At 39.9% G+C, this 12,337-nt stretch overlaps 1 protein-coding gene across 1 annotated transcript in view; it reads right to left on the minus strand.

Annotated features, from left to right (window-relative positions):
- The window catches only part of bicd1a (bicaudal D homolog 1a), a 224,083-nt gene that overhangs the window by 85,768 nt on the left and 125,978 nt on the right, over positions 1-12,337 (minus strand). The gene's annotated exons all lie outside the window — the stretch shown is intronic.

Here is a 12,337-nt window from a genome sequence, read left to right on the forward strand (position 1 = left end):
ACTTGCAGATGATCAATGCACAGATCGTGCTAACGTCTCACGCAGAGCCTGGTCTTCAATCATCTTGGAACTCTGCTACCATTGGACCACTGCCCTGCTCTGCTGAGATCATGTAATGACCAACCAATGTTGCATCTTCCACTGGGCAAAATTAAGTTTGGTACCTGGAATGTCAGGGCCCTCATGGACAACCCCAACAGTGACAGATCTGAGTGCCACATCACCATTGTGGCTCAGGAGGCAACATCACCATTGCAGCCCTAAGCAGGAAACATCAAGAGACTTCAACCGGAATGTGCAGAGGCAGTGAGACAATGGAGAGAGGGTACAAACCTTCAAACGTCTCATCTGCCCAACCCTTCAAGCACCACCCATCCCACTTGTGGCAGTCTGCAGATGGCACATTGGCATTATCAGCCAGACCTTATCAGAACCATCAAACTAGAGTGGAAGCAAATCATCCTCATCCCAAGGGAATGCCTAAGAAGGTTGGATTTATTTGATGCATTGGTGTAAAGGCTTGTCTGTCCTTCCAGAAGAGAGCTCAGGAATTCTCATAATTTCTCACAGCCAGTGACTGCTGCCCAATTCAATTAGCCAGTTCTACAGTCACAGCTAGAATCAAACAGTGGGAGACATGGAATTGAAATGTTATGATACTCAATGAGACAGTGCCGTGGAGAATCAGATTCCAAAATAAGCATTCACTAGGTAATATCTACTACAGGCTTTTTCAATCATTGGCAGAACTCCCAGCTTTCAACATTGTAAAATATCTCAGCAGCCCCTTTATTTTAAAGGGAAACTAGCTTTCCAAAATGTGTTTGTCAAACATATTTGTCTAATTTCGGGAGCAAGAAAAAGAACCTTTAACCATTACTATGTGACTTGCAAGTGACACCATAACATGTTTCATTGTGTGATTTTGCAAACAAACAAGAACAAAGTTTTCCATCATGAAGGTGGCAGCACTTCAATCACATGGCACAGATTTTTAAAATTTCTGCCTCGTGTTCAGTGAACTGCTACATGGTGCTGCCTCAGTTACACTGCCTGTCTTAGATCTGGTTATCAGGAGGTCAATGGAACAGACGTTCCAGGAAAACTAAATGATTCAAGGGCTGGAACTCGCTAAAGTTGACATAAGTAAGAAAACAGTATTAGAAAAATATTGGCACTAAAACTAGACAAATCCCATGGAGCTGATGGTATCTACCCAGGATTTTAAAGGAAGTACATGAGGAAATTATAGATGCTTTGAACATGAACTTCTGAGCTCTCTTAATTCAGGAACTGACTCTTTAGGTTGAGAAAATTGCAAACATAACCATTGTTTAGAAAGATAAAAGAGAGAAGCCAGGAAAATATAGACTCATCAGTCTAGCATCCATTGTTGTTGGAATTTATAATTAAGGACAGAGGTGACTGAGCACTTGGAAAAATCTGAGCTGATTAGAGAGATTGATTTATAAAGGATAAATCATGTCTAATGAATTTAATTTAATTTTTTAAGGAAGTAACTGAAGTAGTAGACTGTGATTATATATGGATGTGGTTTATATGGACTTCCACAAGACCTTTGATAAGATTCCATGTTACCTTAACTTAAAGCTCATGAATTAAAGGCAAATTATTGACCTGGTTGGGGGATTGGTTAGGTGATAGAAGACAGAGTAGGGATAATGAATATGCACTCAAATTGGGAGAAAATTATTAGTTTGTCTCTCAAGTATCTGAACTGGGGCCTCTATCATTCACTATATTCATTAATGACTTAGTGATGATTAGATAATGCAATTAAGAAACACTCATCCAAGTTAACTGATGACACCAAGGCTGGTGTCAGAGTGAGTAGTGTAGATGGGAGCCTAAAATTACAAAGACATAGATTAAATAGTCAGCAAAACCGAGGCAGATGGATTTCAACACAAGCAAGTATGAAGGCATCTATTTTGACCAAAATAGGATAAATACAAGCTTGGAACAGTGGAGGTCCAAAGAGATTTCAGGGTCCAAGTACACTGATCATGAAAATGTAGTGGTCAGGTATGAAATATAATCTAAAAGGCTAATGAAATGTTATCATTTATACCTAGCAGGCTAGAATATAAGGGGAGGAAGGTTTGCTACAGCTGTACAAAGACTACGGGTGGAATTGTCCCAGATTTGCACTAAGTGCAGCCACAATGGTGACTTCTCAATACAATATCATCACAAACCCCACCACATTAATTATGCGTTCCCAGGAAACATGCGGTTTTGATGGTGGGCGGGATCCGATTCACACACCATGCCGCTTCATCACGCCGGGCGCCATCTTTAAAGTACAGCCATGATCACACCTCTCAGTGCTACCAGCCCAGGACTGCTGCAACTAAGACATGGCCCTGAAAGGCAAGAAGACCGCAGCCCCCAGGTTTAGTGACACATCCCTGGAGCACTGTTTGGATGCGATGGAGGCCCACCGTAATGTCCTCTACCCCGCTCTGGCCGCAGGAGGGGCAGCAACATTAGCACTCCGGCTTGGTGGCAGTGATCAGTGCCAATACTGCACAGAAGAGGGTGGCCATCCAATGCAGACATAGCATAAATGATCTCATCCGTTCCGCCAGAGTAGGCAACCGTCTCATTACTCTAAACTCTCACTCAAGCTCATCACACATTCCCTGGCATCTCACTTGCTGCCAGCTCAAGGGACATCACCACTCACTCCCTCATCACATCCTCACATCTCCATCTGGCCTCATCTCCTCTGCAGACTGCCTCCTCAGCCCTCACCATCTTGACGCTACTTGCACAGATCAACATGTGTCCCCACACACATCCTGGGATAGCCCCCTTCCCCAGTACAGCCCTCACCCTGCAGCCTCTACCCTTACCTGAGGCCGCTTCTCCCTTTTATCCAAGCAAGCTCTAGCCCTGCAACTGTACAAAGTCACCCTGCCTTATGGCTGGTCTGGTAAGGTAGAGACCTGCCCATGAGCCCCCTAAAAGTGATGGGGAGCTGCCTGCAAAGCCTGGTGCTGATGACTGCGAGTGCTGTCCGAAGCAAGGTAGGCAAACAAACCTTGAAGTCCCGAGCGAAGTGCAGCTTGCCAGGTGCATGTCACTTATGTGTACTCGTGAAATACATGGGTGTGGCAGAGGACCCAGTGTGGGTTGATGAGTCTGGCAGGCTAGCCTTATATTGATTCACAGATGTATTATAATGAGGTTAGCGATGAACGATGGCAGGAAACACGGCCCACCATTGGCAGATGATCGCAAATTGATTTCACATCACTATGAAACTGATCTTTCGCCTTCTTGCCATATTGTCTACTCACGCCACCAAGCACACCCGAGCCAGCAGGCACAGAAAATTTCACCCTACCTCTGGAGTACTGTGTGCAGTTCTGGGCATAGTAGCTTATGTCATGAAGTTATTAATGTATATATTATTATTGGAAAATATTTTTCTGTTAAAATAGAGGTTTAGTTTGTGGGTGTGTCTTAATTGGATTAAAACCAGCTAGTCTGGGTGCTTTGATGTGTACTAGTTTTGAGATGTACGAAAGATAGCATGCATGTGCGTTTTTTAAATAGGACATTCAAGAAGTGGTGTGAAAACTGACACCTATGTAGCAGATACCAAGCAATATGTTTACATTACTAATAAAATCGGTACTATCAAAGGGGTTTTATTGTTAAAAGGTAGAGTTCAAAGAGGCTGGTAATACAATGAGAATTTACATTCAATGGGGATGGTAGGTATAACTTCAGCAGTTTTCATGATGCAGAGCAGAGGCAATGTGAGATCAAGAGGCAGCTGTAAGTTTCCAAAGGAACCAAAGTGAAAAGAACCTAATTTTGAATTTGTAAAGTGAAAATGCTTTACCTGCTGTCTGGTTAAGTCTATGGGTTGCTGTTGCCTTAATGGAGATTAGTTTGGGAACTTGTTAAAAGTCATGATAGTAGTATTGTGTAGCCATGTGGGGAAGGTGATGGCATAGTGGTATTTTCACTGGACTAGTATTCCAGAGACCTAAGGTAATGTTCCGGGAACCCGGGCTCAAATCTCACCACGGCAGATGGGTGAAATTTGAATTCAATAGAAAATCTGGAATTTAAACTCTGATGAAGACCACAAAACCAATTGTTGTTAAAACCCATTTGGTTCACTAATGTCCTTTAGGGAGGAATCTGCTGTCCTTACCTGGTCTGGCCTAGCCTACATGTGACTCCAATGTGGTTGACTCTTAAATGATCCCTGAACAAGGGCAATTAAAGATGGGCAATAAATGCTGGCCTAGTCAGAGATGCCCACATCCATGAACAAATAAAAAAAAATTACCTTGTGTAAATTAATAAAATGTTTCATTTAGTTTAATATAAAACCACTCAAGAACTGATGGTCTGATTCCTGAATTTAGAGTTGCATCTCAAACGTACCACTTAAAATATAGGTCATGACAGTTTAATGATTCCCTCTGGGATAGTTAAATAACTCAACTGCTGGATCATAACAATTGGAGGCTGTGCCCCAATAAATTATATTTCTAATTTCTTGATTTGTTTGGAATTGGTGAGTCTTAAGATTACAAGTACAAGGGCCACTTTGAATTCAGGAGTTGGTGAGACTGCAGGATGGCTTTGTCAATTGCTAAGACTTGTCTGGGAGTAGAAGAGATACCTCCACTTTGTTTGGTGAAAATAACGAAAAGTAAGTTAACAGAATTGGCAGTTAAGTTAAAATTAGGGTTACCTGAGGCTGCTAGGAAATCAAATAGAATTAAAAGTATAGCACAGCATCTACAGTTGGAAGTGAAACCTGACACTAGTGAGTCACAGCCGGAGGTAGCGAGACTTCAGTTGTAAATGAAAAATCTTGAATTAGAAGCAAAGGACAGAGAAAGGGCTTTTAAAAGGGAGAAAAGAGAGAGAGAGAATTCCATCTGAAAATGTTGGCAGTTAAAAAAAAGATTTGCCAGTAGGTGAGGAAGGGTTTATCTCTAGAGTAGAACCCAGTGGGGAGATGTTTAAGTTTGTACAAGCTCTTCCAAATTTTGAGGAAAAAGATATTGAAGCATTCTTTATTTCAGTTGAGAAGCTGGCTAAACAGATGAAATGGCCACAGGAAAACTGGACATTATTATTAGTCAAAGTTGTTAGGTAGGGCGCTTGAGATAAACGCTTCGCTATCAGAAGAAATGTTGGTGAATTATGATGTGGTGAAAAAGGCTATTTTGAGTGCATATAAGTTGGTTCCTAAAGCATACAGGCAGAAATTTAGGAATATGAGCAAACAGCGTGGGCAAATTGTATTGAGTTTGAAAGAGTAAAACAAAGTAATTTTGTCTGGTGGATATGGGCATTAAAAATAGAAACAACTGATGCAGCTCCCAGGGAAGTAATTATTTTGGAAGAATTTAAAGATTCAATCCCTTCAGTAGTGAGAACTCATGCAGAGGAACAGAGGGTTGATTCTGTAAAACAAGCTGCAGAAATAGCTGATGATTATGAGTTAGTTCATAGAACTAACCGTTTTTTAGTCACCCTTTCAAATTAGAAAAGGATAAAAAGTGGGACAGTGAAGGGAAGGCAGGTAGTCAGGGAAAAGAAGGAGTAGCTGGAAGTTCCCAGGAAGTTTTTTCTCAGAATAAAAAGGAAGATGCTGAAGGTAGAAGTGACATTCGAAAATTGAGGTGTTTTCATTGTAATAAAGTGGGGCACACAAAGTCAGTGTGCTGGAAATTGGAGGAAAAATCTGTTGGAATTGTTTCTGCACTGGGGCACAGAAAAGCTCTGGAAGTAAAAGTACTATGGGTTTTGAGGTTCAAGTACAGGAGAAATAAGTGGTAATGTGTACAGTTGAAACAGGGAGAATCAGTAAAAGGTAGGAAGTGGGAATTTGTTCACAGTTTACTCAAGAGATTTTGGAGGAGCAGGTTGCAGCCATGTTTAAAGATTTTGTATGTGAAGGGAAAGTCTTTCCATGTGTACAGGGTGAAGTAGGTAAGGATGTTAAAATTTTAAGAGACGCAGGGGCTAGTCAATCTTTAATATGTGGGATAGTGATATTTGTTGTTCAAAGGGAGTATTGCAGGAGATGGTAATAATAAGTGGGGTTCATGGAGATGCTAAATCTATTCCATTGTGGAAGGTAAATTTAAGGAGCAATTGGAAGACTGGTGAAGTTACAGTTGGAGTGGTGGAAAAATTGCCATTGCAGGGGTTCAGTTTATTCTGGGTAATGATATAGCTGGATCACAAATATGGGTGATGCCTATGGTAATCGAGCACCCTGTAGAAGTGTTTTCAACAGAAGTGCTACAGAAGGAACGCCCTGGATTGTTTCCTGATTGTGTTATAATGAGATCAAAAGCCCATAGGGAAGAATAAAATAAACATGTGTAGGCAGTTCAAAGGCAAGAAGAAGGTGTCGAAATCCAATTAGCTGGGCTGGCACTGTATTTGATAACGTTGTTCAAGATGAAGGGATACAGGGCAATTCAGCTGAAAAGTTTAACTCAGAGAGATTAGTGGAATTACAGAAAAATGATCTGCAATTAAAACAGTTATATCAGAAAGCTTATTCAGAAACTGAAGTAAAATGTATTCCAGTATGTTATTATCTTCAGGAAGGTATTTTGATGAGAAAGTGGGGGTCAGATCATGCCTCAGCAAATGAAAGCTGGAGGGAGGCACATCAGATTGTTATCCCATTTGGGGATAGAAATACAATTCTGAGAATTGCTCATGAAATTCCAATGGGGGCGGTGGGGGGTACATTTAGGAATTAGGAAAACACAGGAAAAGATACAGAGGCTTTTTTTATAGCCAGGATTGCATCGGGATGAAGTCAAATTCTGTAGAACCTGTTACACATGTCAAAAAACAGGGAAACCACAAGCAGAAATTAAGCCGGTGCCTTTAATCCCAATACCAGCATTTGACAAACCTTTTACCAGGCTCATGTTTAATTATGTAGGACCCCTCCCTAAGACAAAGTGGAAATCAGTATTTATTGACATTAATGGATGTGTCTACCAGGTTTCCTGAAGCGATACCTTTAAGGAATATTACAATTAAGAAGATTGTGAAGGAGTTAATATAACATTTTTTTTCACAAGACATGGGAAGGAATTTTCCCCCCATCTGGGGAGGGGGGGGTGCAACAGCAGGTGCACCGCCATTTTACATGGGCGGGCCAATTAAGGCCCACCCAGCATGATGTCTGCCAGGGAGCGCTATGCACTCCCTATGCAGGGGGAGGGGGAATTCCCTCAGCCAAGAGTGCGCTCTTTCGCCCATGCACGCAAATGAGCACATTCATCTCCCTGAGGCTAAGTGTTGGCTCAGGGAGATTGGTGCCAAGTTTTAAAATGGTGAAGGGGCAAGAATAAAACTTCCCTGATATGTCCCCACATGTGACGCTGTCACATGAGTTGGGACATGTCCATCACTTTTAATCAAACATTTTTACATTTTTAAAAACGCTCATGAAACCTCAGCCCACCCATGGATGGGGTTTCATGCTCTTTTGAAGCCCGCCAGGGCTCCCGACCTGCTCGCCAACCTTAAGGTTGGATGGGCAGGTCCATTAATGAGCTTAATTACTTTTTAAATGGCCTCAATAGACCACTGCCAGGTCGGCGGGTGCACTGCTGATTCGGCTCGCGCCCCCGCCGACCTGAAAATTGAAATGAGGCGGGGTGATGTCAGGAATTCCACCCGATGTCATCCCACGTCAGCTAGTGGGCCCTGCCCCCCCGCTTGCCGACCTAAATATCCTGGCCATGGTTTACCTGAGGAAATACAATCAAATCAGGGGTCAAATTTCATGTCACAGCTGTTTAAGGAAGTAATGAATAGTTTGTGGATAAAACAGTTTAAGTCAACAGCTTATCATCTGGAGCCATAAGGAGCTTTGGAAAGATGACATCAAACTTTAAAAACTATGATAACAGCATACTGTTGGGGTTATGCACAGGATTGGGATGGAGGAATTCCATTTTTGTTATTTTCTATTAGAGATGCTCCTATTGCATCGACTGGTTTTAGCCCTTTTGATCTAGTTTATGGTCATGAGGCAAGGGGACCACTGAAATTGAGTCATGAGAAATTGGTCAGTCAAAATTCAGGAACTACTCTCCTGGATTACATATCAACTTTCATGGAAAGATTGAACAGAGCATGTGAGTTGGCTAGGGAACATTTAAAGATATCACAGCAAGTGATGAAAGTGAAAGCGGATAAGAAAGCTAAAAGTCGCAGTTTTGTTTCTGGACAGAAAGTACGAGTGTTGTTATCAGTATGAGGTGATTCATTAAATGCAAGAGTTAGTGGGCCTTACAGGATTGAAAAGAAGTTGAGTGAAGTAACTTATTTAATAAATACTCCAGATAGAAGAAAGAAGCAGAGGGTGTGTCATGTATATATGCTTAAAAAGTACTTTGACAGAGAAGAGGAACAAAAAGAGACATTAGTGGTGGTGAATGATGAGAAAGAGCTAGAAGTGCAGGACTCTGAAATTGATTTCCTCTAATCAAATTGGATAATGTGGGGGCGCTTGAAAATTTAAATGAAATATTGAGTTACCTTCCAAGCAAGTGTCAAAGTGATTTGGAAAAGCTATTGCAGTCACACAAACCTATTTATGGAAATAAGTTGGGAAAGACACATTTAGCTTTACATGAGGCATGTATAGAATTGTCATCTTCAATTAAGCGACAACCTTATAGATTTAAGTTATCACAAGTACAAAAAGAAACTGATTTAATGCTTCAAAATGATACCATTGAGTCTAGTTGCAGTAACTGGAGTTTGCCTATTCTATTGGTACCGAAACTGGATGGAACACAAAGACTGTGTGTGGGCTATCGAAAGGTAAACGTGGTGACAAAAGTGGATTCGTATCCCATACCACGGCTGGAAGATTGTGTTGGGAAAGTGGGGCAACTGAAATTTATCACAAAGATTGACTTGCTGAAAGGATATTGGCAGGTACCATTGACAGAGAAAGCAAAGTTGTAACGCTAAGTGGACTATCTCAGTTTAAAGTCATGCCATTTGGTATGAAGAATGCATCTGCGACATTTCAAAGACTAATAAACAAAGTAATTGCAGGTCTAAGCAATTGTGTGGTTTACATTGATGATCTAATCGTTTTCAGTCAGACATGTGAGGAGCATTTACAGCATCTGGAAGAATTATTTACTCGACGACAAGCTAATTTGGTGATGAACTTGGTTAAAAGTCAATTTGCAAAAGCGCAAGTTACATATCTAGTCTGTACCATTAGGTGTGGTAAGATGGCTCTGAGAGAGGCAAAAGTCAACGCTATCGTGGATTTCCCAGTGCCCACATCAAAACAAAAAGTTTTAAGATTTCTGGGTATGAGTGGGTTTTATTGGAAATTTGTACCAAATTTTAGCCAAGTGGCCAATTTTAAAAAAGAACAAAAAGTTTCAATGGACACTGCAGCATCAGAAGTCATTCAATAGTTTGAAAACTGTATTAATTACGACACCAATTTTGGCAGTACCCAATTATGCCAAGCAATTCAAGTTGGCCGTTGACGCAAGCGATATAGGTATTGGGGCTGAATTGAAAAACCGATAGGGTATTTTTCACGGAAGCTGAATGTACAACAGAGAAGATATTCAACGATCGAAAAAGAGACTGAGTTTGATGTTAACATTGCAGCATTTTGAAGTTTAGGTTGCAAGCAATTCATCAGAAACAATTGTTTATACATGCCATAATCCTTTGAAGTTTTTTGGACAAATTTCAAGACAAAAGTGCGAGGCTTTTCAGATGGAGTCAATTATTACAACCATTTAATCCACATATTGCTGGAAGAGAAAATCTGTTCGCAGATGTATTATCAAGAATTTGAAGCTTAAAGGGAAATTGGACATTTTTAAAACCTAGACATTGAACTGGAGTGATTTCTGTTGATACCAAGGACTATATTTATGAGTCATGAGGACTCGAAACGTCAACTCTTTTCTTCTCCGCCGATGCTGCCAGACCTGCTGAGTTTTTCCAGGTAATTCTGTTTTTGTTTTGGATTTCCAGCATCCGCAGTTTTTTTGTTTTTATATTTTTTTGTTTTTATAACTATATTTATATTGTTATGTTAATGCATGCATCTGGTAATGTAATAGTGTAATAAGTATAGGAGATAGAGAGATGGTGTCTTTTAGAATTACGATGGTTCATTTTTTGATAGAGGGGGGAGGTCATGAAGCTATTAATGTATATCATATTATTGGAAAATAGTTTTCTTTTAAAATTTGTTAAAAATTACGATAATAGTAATTTGTAGCCATGTGTATATATCTTTTAACCTGTGTAAATTTTAAAAATGTTTCATTCTGTTTAATGTAAAACCTCGATAACTGGTGATGTGACTCCTGAATTTAGAGTTGCATGTCAAACATAACACTTAAAATTATAGGTTATGACAGTTATTTAAAGTTTTCCTCCGGGATTTTTAAATAACTCCGCTTTACCAACTCTATTGGTCATAACATTTGATGTGTACTAGTTTTGAGATATAAAAGAGGTAGAGTGCATTTGCATTTTCATTTAGTTTAATATAAAACCTCAAGAACTGGTGGTCTGATCCTGAATGTAGAGTTGCGTCTCAGACATAACACTTAAAATATAGGTTATGACAGTTGTTTAAGGTTTCCCTCTGGGATTTTTAAATAACTCAGCTTTACCAGTTGCTGGGTCCTAACACCTTAATGATGTGTTGGCCTTGAAAGGACTGTTGTGCAGATTCACCAGAGTGTTACCTCTTCAATGGTTAAAATATGAAGAGAGATTACATAAATTAATTAGTTGTACATTCCCTGGGATATCGAAGGTTATTGGGTTTTTTCATCAAAATGTTCAAGATTTTGAAAGGTACAGATAGGGCAGATAGAGAGAAACATATTCCATTGCTGGAGAATCCAAGACAAGGGGACATAACCTAAAAGTCAGAGCCAGGCCATTCAGCAGAGAAGTCAGGAAACATTTTTTCACAAAAAGGGTGGCAGTAGTTTGAAAGCCTCTCCCATAAAAAAACAATGGATGTTAGTTCAACTAATCATTTTAAATCTAAGATCATTAGATTTTTTGCTGGCCAAAGGTTAAAGGGATATGGAGCCAAGGTGGGTGAATAGAGTTAAGATAGAAATCAGCCAGGATCTTGCTGAATGGATAAACAGTGTCAAGGGGCAGGATAGCGTATTCCTATGACAGAGCAATGGTGTGTTAACATGCTGAAAAAACAACACATGACTGACAACATGACACAAGTTAGCTTCCTCAAATCTTCTCTCCTTTCTTACTGCGACCTTGTGAGCTCAGGAATAGACTACGCACTTCTCGGAAGGGAAGGATTTTTATTATTTAACAAATGCAAATCCCCAAAGCCAAGTGATAGCCTCATTTGTTCAGTTTAAGATGATTTGTTCACCAGTTAGTCTGCAGAGGGGACATTCCTCAGTAAGAGGAATAAAAAGAGAACAATTAAAACTTCCCTCCTTTTAAAATACAATCCCATAGCACAACACCATCACATATGGAAGAGCAAGCTATCTTCATGCCACCGTATCCATTGAATAGGGAGGATGGAGTTGATCAAAATTGGGCTGGCACCGAAGAAACCTTGATGTTTAGTTAACTCAATTTCAGGATGGGGAGTGGGTTTGAGTTGACTGACTGTACCAATGAAAGTGTGTGTCAGATTAGCCTCAGAGGGCATTCTCAGATTCTCAAATTGTTTGATCAAAATGGCCAGAAAGTAATGACAACTCAGGGTTGCCAAATAATAGGAAATAAATTATTGCCACCTAAGTATGAAGTCCATTGATATTAATATGGTTCTCCTTTCTGTATAGCAAGAAACCTTAAATAATGAGTGAAAATAACACAATTTATGGATTTTTCTTTAACTTTCTTTGCAATTTAACCCACTCCCTCTACATACAGAACTGATGTAAAAGAACTTACTATCAAAACTATATAGTGGTATTGAATTTATTTTTTTTCTATAAATGATCCTAAAATAACTTGCCACAGAAACTTGACTGGAGCAGCCTTGATGGCCATTTTAGGATGTTCACATCACCACAAGCACAGCTTGTGCTGCAGAACAAGTTTTTTTTTTACAATGAGTTTTCAGATTTTTAACAAGCTAAAATCTATCTTATGACCCTGATCTCATAATATTCTCTCTCTGAATATGGCAAATAGTTCATCCCAGGCATTTTTCCTTTTGCAATTTCACCCATTTAAAAAGGATTTTATATAACCACATTTGGCAGGGAATTCATAATCTGTTGTGATGCACAACGTG

The sequence above is a fragment of the Carcharodon carcharias genome, chromosome 21 (assembly GCF_017639515.1).
Source record: "Carcharodon carcharias isolate sCarCar2 chromosome 21, sCarCar2.pri, whole genome shotgun sequence".
Classification (NCBI taxonomy): Eukaryota; Metazoa; Chordata; class Chondrichthyes; order Lamniformes; family Lamnidae; genus Carcharodon; species Carcharodon carcharias.